The following is a 9580-nucleotide window of genomic DNA, read 5'->3' as shown; positions in this document are numbered from 1 at the left end:
ATTCACTCCGTGGGTAGTTACTCCCCGTGAGGAGATGGGTAATTCACTCCGTGGGTAGTTACTCCCCGTGAGGAGATGGGTAATTCACTCCGTGGTGGGATCTACTCGAGCAGCTAAGCAGCAGCTTTAGGGATGTGGGCTGCTTCCAATATGTAAGAAGCAACTTGGAGGAAGGTCTCTAGCCAATGGCATGCTTGGACCCTGATAGCCAAGTCGTTGTTGAGCAGCCTGCCATGCTCTGCTGATCTTGGGACTTTCAATGGACTTAAATCAATGGCCTGCCATATTGTTTACTAACATTGGGACTGGCATTTGAACTGCCAGTCTTCTGGTTAGCAGTCAAGTGCCTTAGGCATTGTGCCATCAGAGCTCCCTTAAACCATGTAGTATCCCCTTACTCTGTTTGAATGACAGCCTCCTGGTCTATGTATAGGTTCTTTGTGAGGACAATTAAGTGTTTTGGAATTCCCATTCTTCTCAACATTATCCATAATTTGTTATGATCCACACAGTTGAATGCTTTTGCATAGTCAATGAAACACAGGTAAACACCTTTTTGGTATTCTTGGCTTTGAGCCAAAATCCATCTGACATCAGCAGTGATATCCCTCATTCCACGTCCTCTTCTGAATTCAGCTTGCACCTCTGGAAGTTCCCTCTCAATATACTGCTACAACCGTTTTCTAATTATCTTCAATAAGATTTTATTTGCATGTGATATTAATGATATTGTTTGATAATTTCCACATTCTGTGGGATCCCCTTTCTTTGGAATGGGTACAAATATGGATCTCTTCCAGTCAGCTGGCCAGGTAGCTGTCTCCAGATTTCTTGGCATAGATGAGTCAGTCCCCTCCAGTGCAGCATCCATTTGTTGAAACATCTCAATGAGTATTCCATCAGTTCCTGGAGTCTTGTTTTTCGCTACTTCCTTCAATGAAGCTTCAACTTCTTCCCTCAATACCATTGATTCTTGATCATATGCCACCTCCTGAAGTGGATGAACATCAAACAATTCTTTTTGGTACAGTGACTTTGTGTATTCTTCCTATCTTCATTGTTCAGTATTTTTCCCGTAGAATCCTTCAGTATTGCAACTTGACACTTGAATTTCTTCTTCCATTCTTTCAGCTTGAGAAATGCCAAGCGTGTTCTTTCTTTTTGGTGTTCTAACCCCAGGTCTTTGAACGTTCATTATAATGCTTGGCTTGGTCTTCTCGAGTTGCCCTTTGAAATCTTCTGTTCGGCCATTTTTCTGTTGCCATCTCTCTGCCACTACTTCTTGCTCTCTCCAGTGTTTCAACTCCTTGTGTGTCTCCTAGTTCTAGGAAGCTCCCAGTGCAGGGGCCCCAGTTCCAAAGAATGTGCTCTACTCCTGGCCCTCTTTCTCAATGGTCATGAGGTCCCCCCTTTTCTGCTGCTGGGATAGTTCATTTTAAGTCAAGCAGTATGAGAAAGCTGACCAATCCCCACATTGACTTCCATACAATTATTAGCATGGTCCCACCCCCATAAGAGTGCTATGCAACTTACTGATATTATTAGCAAGCTATAGCATAGTGCCTAAGGCACTTGACTGCTAACCAGAAGGCTGGTGGTTCAAACCCATCAGCCACTCCTTGGAAGGAAGGTTGGGCAATCTACTCCTGTAGTGATACCACTTCGAAAACCCAAAGAAGAGTCACTATGAGTCAGGTCTGACTCGATGGCACATAACAACAACAGCAACATCCAATCCCCTTGGTGGGCCACAAACACCTCATTTGCATAGTCCCACCCATTCCTTTTGTGAGAGTTACAAGACCATGGCAAGGAAAGCCATTTCAAGTGACCCATCACACCACACATGCATTAAAATTCATAGAAGCATACATCAAAAAAGTCAATTTTACTGTTAATTTAAAAATAAGAATTTTTATATTAACAATTCAAATCAAGATCCCAGGCAAATCCACACATGGTGCTTTGTCTACCTGTCTTGTAAGTCTTTCTTTCCCTTACAGTTTGTTGATTGAAGACATCCAGCTGCTTGTCCTGTGGCATGGGCCACAGGGTGGGCCTCGCTGATCACATCTGTGGGCTCCCCTGCTCCTCCGTCTCCTGCAGTTCCCACAATGACAGCTGGGTCACACACTTGTGTGATTCCAGCTCCATCTCTTCCACCTGCACAGGCCTCTTGATCAGACGGCACAGACACCTTCCAATGCGGCGTGCTTTCTGGAAAGCCCTGTCACTCGGGTACCAGCGCCTTCCTGCATCTCCAAGGGTGCTCCCACCCACTGCTAATGGGCAAAGCCCTGCAGGGTGCAGAAGCTGCAGCTGGAGGCGGGGGAGGTGGGAGCGGTCACTGGAAGTGGGCAGAGGCGCAGCCCCCAGGGACAGCTGGTCCACCTGGGCCCCAGGATCAGCTGCCACCACCGTCCTCGTGAAGGTCTGGGAGAAACTAATAGAAGAGAGATTTTTAGAGAGAATAAGTCAGGAGTGGCTGACGGTCCAGACAGACAACGGCAACATAACCCGGCAACCAAAGTGTAGACCCACAGCCAGGGCAGAGTCCAAGCCTGCTGCCGCAGTCAGCCACAGCAGAGGGAAGGGCCCCCAGCTGCAGGCGCCCCAAGGGCTGGACCATGCTGGGGCTCTGCGCCAGGCGACTGCCCCCCCAGGGAATGCTGGGCTAGTATCTCTGAGGTCAGAGGTCAGCGATGGTGGGTGGGAGTGGGAACTAACTGCTGGGAGCACTGACGCTGGGAACAGGCCAGCATGGAAGGAGCCGTTGACGCTGGCAGCTGTGGACCTGCTGGGGGTGCGGCCTGTGGTAGGCTCCACTGCGCACTTAGACACGAGAAACTTCTGGTGGCTGTGGAGTTAATCACAATGCTCTGGGCCCACGAAACTGGGGGAACCAGCTAGAACAGGGTCTGGGCCCAGAGCAAGGAAAGAAAAGTGACATTGATCAGAGGCTGGGCAAGGGAGGATGTGAGGGCCTCCTGGAGTGGGGATCTGGCCAGAGAGACCCATCAAGGGAACAGACACCTGAGGGACAGCTTGGTGACAAGGGGGCACCGCACGAGGACGAAAGCTGGGCAACAGTGCTCGGAGTGGACGTCTCGCCTGGCCCCCCATCCCACTTGTGACGGCTCTGTCCCCCGCCTTCTGAGAAGCTCAGCGGGGGCTCCATCCAACAGCCAGATGTCGGTCCCCGCTCTCCCCTCCCCAGGCCTCAGTTTCTCCTCTGTGGAATGGGGGCTGGGGGTCTCCTTCAGGACGCAAAGCATGAACTGTGAACACACGGGGCCAGGCCCTATGCCTTCAGCTGGCTCAAGTCCCAGGCCTGTGCCAGGTGTGACCCGACCAGCCCACTTCCAAAGCCCAGGGGGCCGCCTGTGAGGGACAGGGGCTTCTGTGCATGGCACGGCTGGCGAGGACAGACGGCCCCCGAGGCCTTGGTAGGGTATCCTAGTCACCTGATGAAACGCTCCGAGAGACGCGGAATGCCTGGGAAGGGCTCAGCAGAGCTGAACAATAACCGGTCGGCTCCACCGCGCTCCACCAGGTTCTAGGGGCTGACTTTTCAGAAGCAGGCGGCCAGGCCCTTCTTCCGAGGTGCCTGTCGGTGCGGGGGAGATCGGGTAACAGCCCCTGTTGTTGTTGTTGTTATGCGCCGTCGAGTCAAACCCGACTCATAGCGACCCCTCCTTGGGTTTCCGAGGCAGTATCACTAGGGAAGTAGGATTGCCCAACCTTCCTTCCGAGGAGTGGCTGGTGGGTTTGAACCGCCAGCCGTCTGGTTAGCAGGCAAGTGTCTTAGCCACTATGCTACCAGAGCTCCTGGTCTGGTTTAAATGTGCACATTCTCCGAGAGGAGCTAGCCCCAGATGGCTCAGCGCCATCTGCAGGCAGGACTGGGGAGCCCATTCCCAGGGCTGTCATTGTCTCCAAGGCGCATGGCCGCGTCTGACTTTGAAGTGGTTCTTGGCTTCATCAGAAAGGCCGCCTCGTCCGGGTCTCAGGAAGGAAAACAATGGGCAAAGCTCGCCTGTCCCAGGGAAAGACGCCCCGCAGAAGGAAGACGGTCCTCCGGCCGCCCGGGGCGCGCCCAGGCCGACGACAAGAGCCCGCGCCGGCCACCCCGCCTCCCTACCCCGCCGGGAACCCTGCCGTGCGCACCTGCTGGGTCAAGGGAGTCACACTAGACGCAGAAAACACAGCCACGCCCCTAGGTGTCAAACGCGCGCAGAAGAGAGGAAGAAAACCGCTAGGGGCGGAAGCCGGGCCCCCGAGGGGCGGGGCCTATGGGGGTGGGCGGGGGCCTCGGGGTGGGGCGGGGCCACGGTGAGGCTGGAGGCCTGCGGAAGGAGCTGGGAGCGGAGGGAACTACTGGAAGGGGTGGGGCTTAGGGAGGAGTTGGGGTCTGAGACAGGTGGGGACCCTCAGCCCAGAAAGGTGAGGTCTTGTCCACGCTGGTGGCCAGGGCCGAGGACAGGTGGGGACAGTCAGGGTTCCAGGATGAGGATCTAACTATCAGGCCTGCAAGGTGTGGGGGCCCTCCCCACTCAGCTGCTGCCACTTTTCATCCCGCCCCCATGGAACCCCGCCATCTGCAGAAACTTCTGGAGTCACCGCTGGAAGCAAGGGCAGAAAACCGGTTTTTAAACTTGGGTTCCTCTCGAGAGCCGCTTGTCTCCCGCCCCGCCCCCTGCCCCCTGCTCAGTTATTCTAGGGATCATGACCCGCAGAGAGTGTCCCCCCGGCCCCCCCAGGTGAGCCTTGCTTTCCCTAGTGTGTCTGCCCTGCCCCCTCCTCTCACCCCTTACCCTCCCTGGGCAGGTTGGGGTGGGCCAGGTGTCTGCTGCTTCCTCAGTTCCAGACCTGGCCCACTGGACCTGGAATGGTGGCAGACCCAGGCTCTGACCGGAAGCCACGCCCACCAGCTGATTGTCACCTTCCCGGCCGGAGGGCAGGCTTAGCCCCGTCTGTGGGTCTGAGTCTTCCAGGGGTTCTCTGGGACCACACCTGAGAGGCAGGGCCATGGATGGGTAGGAGCAGCCTCCCCACCCTGGGCGCTGCTCTGGACCTCACTTCACCAAGAACCAAAGCCACTTCATGTGACCATCAGCTGGGTGGTGACTCAGAGTCAGGCTGGGGGCGGGGGTGGGGCACCACTGGGTGTCAGAGCCCTTCTGGGGTGAGGGAGGAGGTCTCCTCCAGGAATCCTCAGCCTCAGGGACCTTCAGGAGACCCTCTGCTTCTCTCTAGAGGAGTCAGGCTCGGCGGTCCCTGAGTCCAGGTCTGACCCCCGCACAGCCCCAAGCCTGGAACTTTGTGGTACCACCATGGGGGTCTGGTGGTCACAGGAGGACACCAGGCAGGAGCCAGGGCCACTGTGCCCATTGGCATTTTCTGACTGCTCCCATGCCAGCTCCCAGGGCCTGGAGGGTGTCCCCAGGGACCTGCCCTGCACAGGAGGTCGGGTTCAGTCTCCCCGAGGTGTTGCCTTGCCCCTGGAACGGTGCACGCCTGTGGCAGGTGCCTATCTCTCCAGGGGCACCAAGCCCGAGCATTACCAGCACCAGGCCTCCAGCACGCAGGAGAGAGGCCCTATGCAAGGAAAGATGTGACTGAACAGCGAGAGAAGTCTCTAGAGCCCCAGATGGGAAGAGCCCAGTGCCAGACAAAGGACAGGGGCACCAGTGGGCCCCTCAGAGTGGGTCTGAGGCCCCAGGAATACGAGAAGATCCTGAGCACTTCAGAGAAGGGGTGAGGTGGGGTGCGTGGGGGTGCACGTAAAGGGAAGGCCCAGGAAGGGGCGCTGGCTTCACCCGGCGTTGCTGGGGACAGATGAGGGGAACTACCCGCGGCAAGCCCCATCCAGGCCAAGCGTCTTGGAGGGCCTTGCAAACAACCGGCGCTGCTCTGCTCATTGTCTTTCTCAGTTAACCTGAACAATACTGTTGGAGGCTGACGAGGTCCTTAAGCAGAACAAAGAGCCCCCCACCAGCAGGAAGACCCCCGGAAAGGCAGCCGACAGGGGGGCTGCCCAGGGTGAGAGGGGCACTAGCCCAGGTTGGGCGGGCTCTGTGCAGCAGGACAGGGTAAGGGGGTGTTTGGTTCTCCATGCTGCTCTAGTGGAAAATGCCACAATGGACAGCTTTAAACTAACAGACTGATTCTCTTACAGTTTGGGAGGCTGAACGTTTGAGATCAAAGTGCCAGCTCTACGGGCTGGGTGAAGGTCCCGGCCCTTGGGCTTCAGCTCTGCCTCTTGCTCCTGGCCCACTGGAGCTGGAGGCTTCTTAACTCAGGCAGCTGCTGCCTGCTGAGGCTGACAAACCCAAGGTCGACAAGTAAAATAGCACAGTCCCAGGAATATCAAACAACATGGCAGGCCACTAGTTCAAGTCCAGAAACAGTTCTAAGATTGACAGGAAACATGGCAGGCTGCTGAATGAAGACTTGGCTCCATGCAGGTTCCAAGAGTGCCAAAGAACTAGAGACCTTCCTCAAAGCTGCTGCTTATAGAGTGGAAGCAGACCACATCCCCAAGACAACTACTCAGTTGCTCCAGTAGATCCCCCCAAGGAGTTGATGACCAGTGTCATCATGGGGAATACTACATCCCGCTGCCCAGCCACTCAGCCAGGCTCAGCCAGGTTGACCCACAAATTGAACTACCGTTGGGGAGGGGGGGCAGAAAAAGACGACCAAGGATGCATTTAGGGATCAAATCCTGCCCCAAAAACGAGCTCTAGAAGTGCTGCCCTGGGAACCTGTGAACATGACCCTGTTGGGAAGTTGGGTCTTTGACAATGTTATCAGTTAAAGTCATAACTGGAGTTGGGTGGGTCCCAAGCCAGGCTAAGTCATGTCTTTGTCAAAGAGGAGACGAGACACAGATGCCAAGGAGGACAGCCATGTGATGGTGGCCTTAGGCAGCCACCAGCAAAATAATGTCTGGGGCTCCCAGAAGCTGGGGGACAAGAAGGCTCTTCTCCTAAAGCCTTCGAAGGGAGATGGCCCTGCCGACACCCTGGGTTTGCTGACCAGCCCCCTGAACCGTGTGACTATAATGTCTCCTCTGATCAGCCACCGGGTTGGCAGCTACGGAAAACTCACACAGATGAGTTTGGAAAAACACTTGACAGGCATTTGCGAGGACAGTGTCATATCACTAGGAGTCCTGGAGGCACACTGGCTACACGTGGTACTGGCCAGGGGCCCGGGTTGTCCAAGGGTTCGAGGTTCCGGAAAGGCCAGGCTATTCAGCAGGCCTGAAGCACTGACCCACAGCCAAACGGATGTGGAGGAAGAAAAGGAACGGTATAAAAGCGTCCCTTCTGATAGTCACAACAATGGATTTTTAAAAAACATCAGAAGGCCCAGAACCAAGCGGGGAGAGCAGGCGCTCGACCTTGGGCAGGGGAAGCGCTCTGCGACCAGATGCAGCGAACAAAGGGCCCCAGGGAGAGAAGGACACAATAAGGGTAACAAAATGTACATGTCCGCCCAGAAGAGCAAGAGGAAGGCACGGCCCGGGGAAGGCGTTTGGAGCACTCACAGCGAAGCATTATTATCCAGGATCCACTGTTTTAAAGAAAGGGCAGATCCTGAGAAAAGCAGCGCCGCAGAGAACGGTGCTCATCCGCCTGCACTGGTCAGCGGGGCTCCCTCGGCCTCTCTGTCCTTAGAGTGCGCGGTGCACTAAGACACGGGCCGGGGACGCTCAGCCCGTAGGACACTGCTGGTGGACACCAGCCGTCGTGCGTGGGGACTCGCAAGCCCGCACGGCACATGATCCCGCGCGTGAACCAGGCTGTTGCGGTTGTTAAGCGGTTGCTGAGTAGCCGTGGACTCCTGGCCACCCCACGCGCAACAGGAGCAGACCCTCGGGGTCTCTGAGGAGGTCGGGGCTGACTTCTGGACGCAGGTCCTGGGGCCTTCCTCCTGCCCCAGTCTGGGGGCCCTGCTGACAGCTTCCTTTTCGGCCATACACCAGCCTCCAGGGACAGAAGGGCCGGAATCCAAGCCTGGTCTCCCTCCCGGGGGGTGACGATTCCAGCCCTGACCCACCACCGCCCCAGTGTTGACTACAGACTCTTAGTTATTGGATTGATACTGGTTCATTACTTGTAAACTGTACATGAATCCGAGACACTAGCTTGGGAGAGCCTGCGTGCGGGCGGGGGTGCACAGAAAGCCCGGTACTGTCTGGCAGTTTTTCTCTAACCCGAAAGTTGCTCTGAAACCCAAAGTCTGTTAAAACGAGAAACAAACATGATCCCATTATTCATGCCTCAAATTGGCAACACTTTTGAAACTTTCTAGTACCCAGGTTGCTGCCTGGGGTGGTGGAAGGGGCAGAGGTGGGGGACACTCGAATGTGCTTGGCCTTGAGGACAGATCCGGCCCCCTCTGCAGGCTGGAACCCACCCTTCCAGACCCTCTAGGGCATTTAAAGGGAAGGGAAGGGAAGGGTAGGTGCATGGGGTGGCCACCCAGCCCCCCTGCCCCACAGGCTCTTGGCCTGCTTATGCAGCACTCATCTGAATTTATACAAACCCCTTCCAGTCTGATCCCTCAGGACTAAGAGGAATGAGCTCTAGTGGATGATAAATGGGAGAGGCTGACCAGCCCCCACCCCCATCCCAAGCCTGGCCGTGGAGCTGTCTGGGCAAACAGGCCCCCATCCCCCACATCCCAGGCCTGACCACAGGACACTGCCTGCCTGTCATCATCACACTCTTGACCGACCGACCCACAGGACTCAGGGGGAAGGAGCACGGATGGACACCCACCCAGGCACTTGCTGCAGTGGGCCTCCACCCCATGGGTCTCCAGAGGGGTGCAGTGAGCTCTCGTGCCCCCCCGCAAGCCTTGCAACAGTCTGTAGGGACACTGGAGTGGCTCGGAAGCCGTGACCTGCTGGGCTGAGACAGTCTTGCCCGCCCCTTGTTGCTGGAGTGGGTGTGGGAGACACTTCCTGGTGCCAGGCCCCCCGTGGCCCCCTTCTCTGGGACTGTGTTCGGGCTGTGTGCTCAGACCCATCAGAGGGCCTGCACGGCCACGGCCATGGAGCCCTCTGTCAGCTCCTGCTCTGAGCTCCGTAGCGTCTCCAGGACTAAGGACCCTCTGCTTCCACCACCACCTTTGGTCGAGTGGCGCCATCTTGAACCCAGAGAGAGGCTGATGCCTAGGAAGCCAGTCCTCCTGCTCTGTGTCTCCTGAAAGCTGATCCTCTTCCCAGTCTAAGAGGCCACGAATTCCCTTCTAGTGAAAAGCCGTGTGAGGGCTGGTTTTCTGGTGCATGGGACTCAGGGCATGCCCTGGCTACTGCAGGTGGTCAGGCAATGTTTCCTGAACCAAGAGGAGAAAAGAGAAGCAAGGATGACTCAGAAGGAATCCAGCCCCTAAAAGCTCAGGGCTCGGGGGAGAGAATCACTGTTCCAAAAAGAACTGGGTGATCCATCGACCTATAGTCAGCTGCTCTTTGACAAAGGCCCAAAATCCATTAAATGGGGAAGAGAATGTTTGTTTAATAAATGGTGCTGGCAAAACTGGACATCCATTTGCAGAAAAATGAAAC

The sequence above is a fragment of the Orycteropus afer genome, unplaced genomic scaffold (genome assembly GCF_000298275.1).
Source record: "Orycteropus afer afer isolate SDZICR_OR568_19922 unplaced genomic scaffold, OryAfe1.0 scaffold00006, whole genome shotgun sequence".
Lineage (NCBI taxonomy): Eukaryota > Metazoa > Chordata > Mammalia > Tubulidentata > Orycteropodidae > Orycteropus > Orycteropus afer.
The sequence above is the reverse complement of the archived record's forward strand: the minus strand, read 5'-3'. Positions refer to the sequence as shown.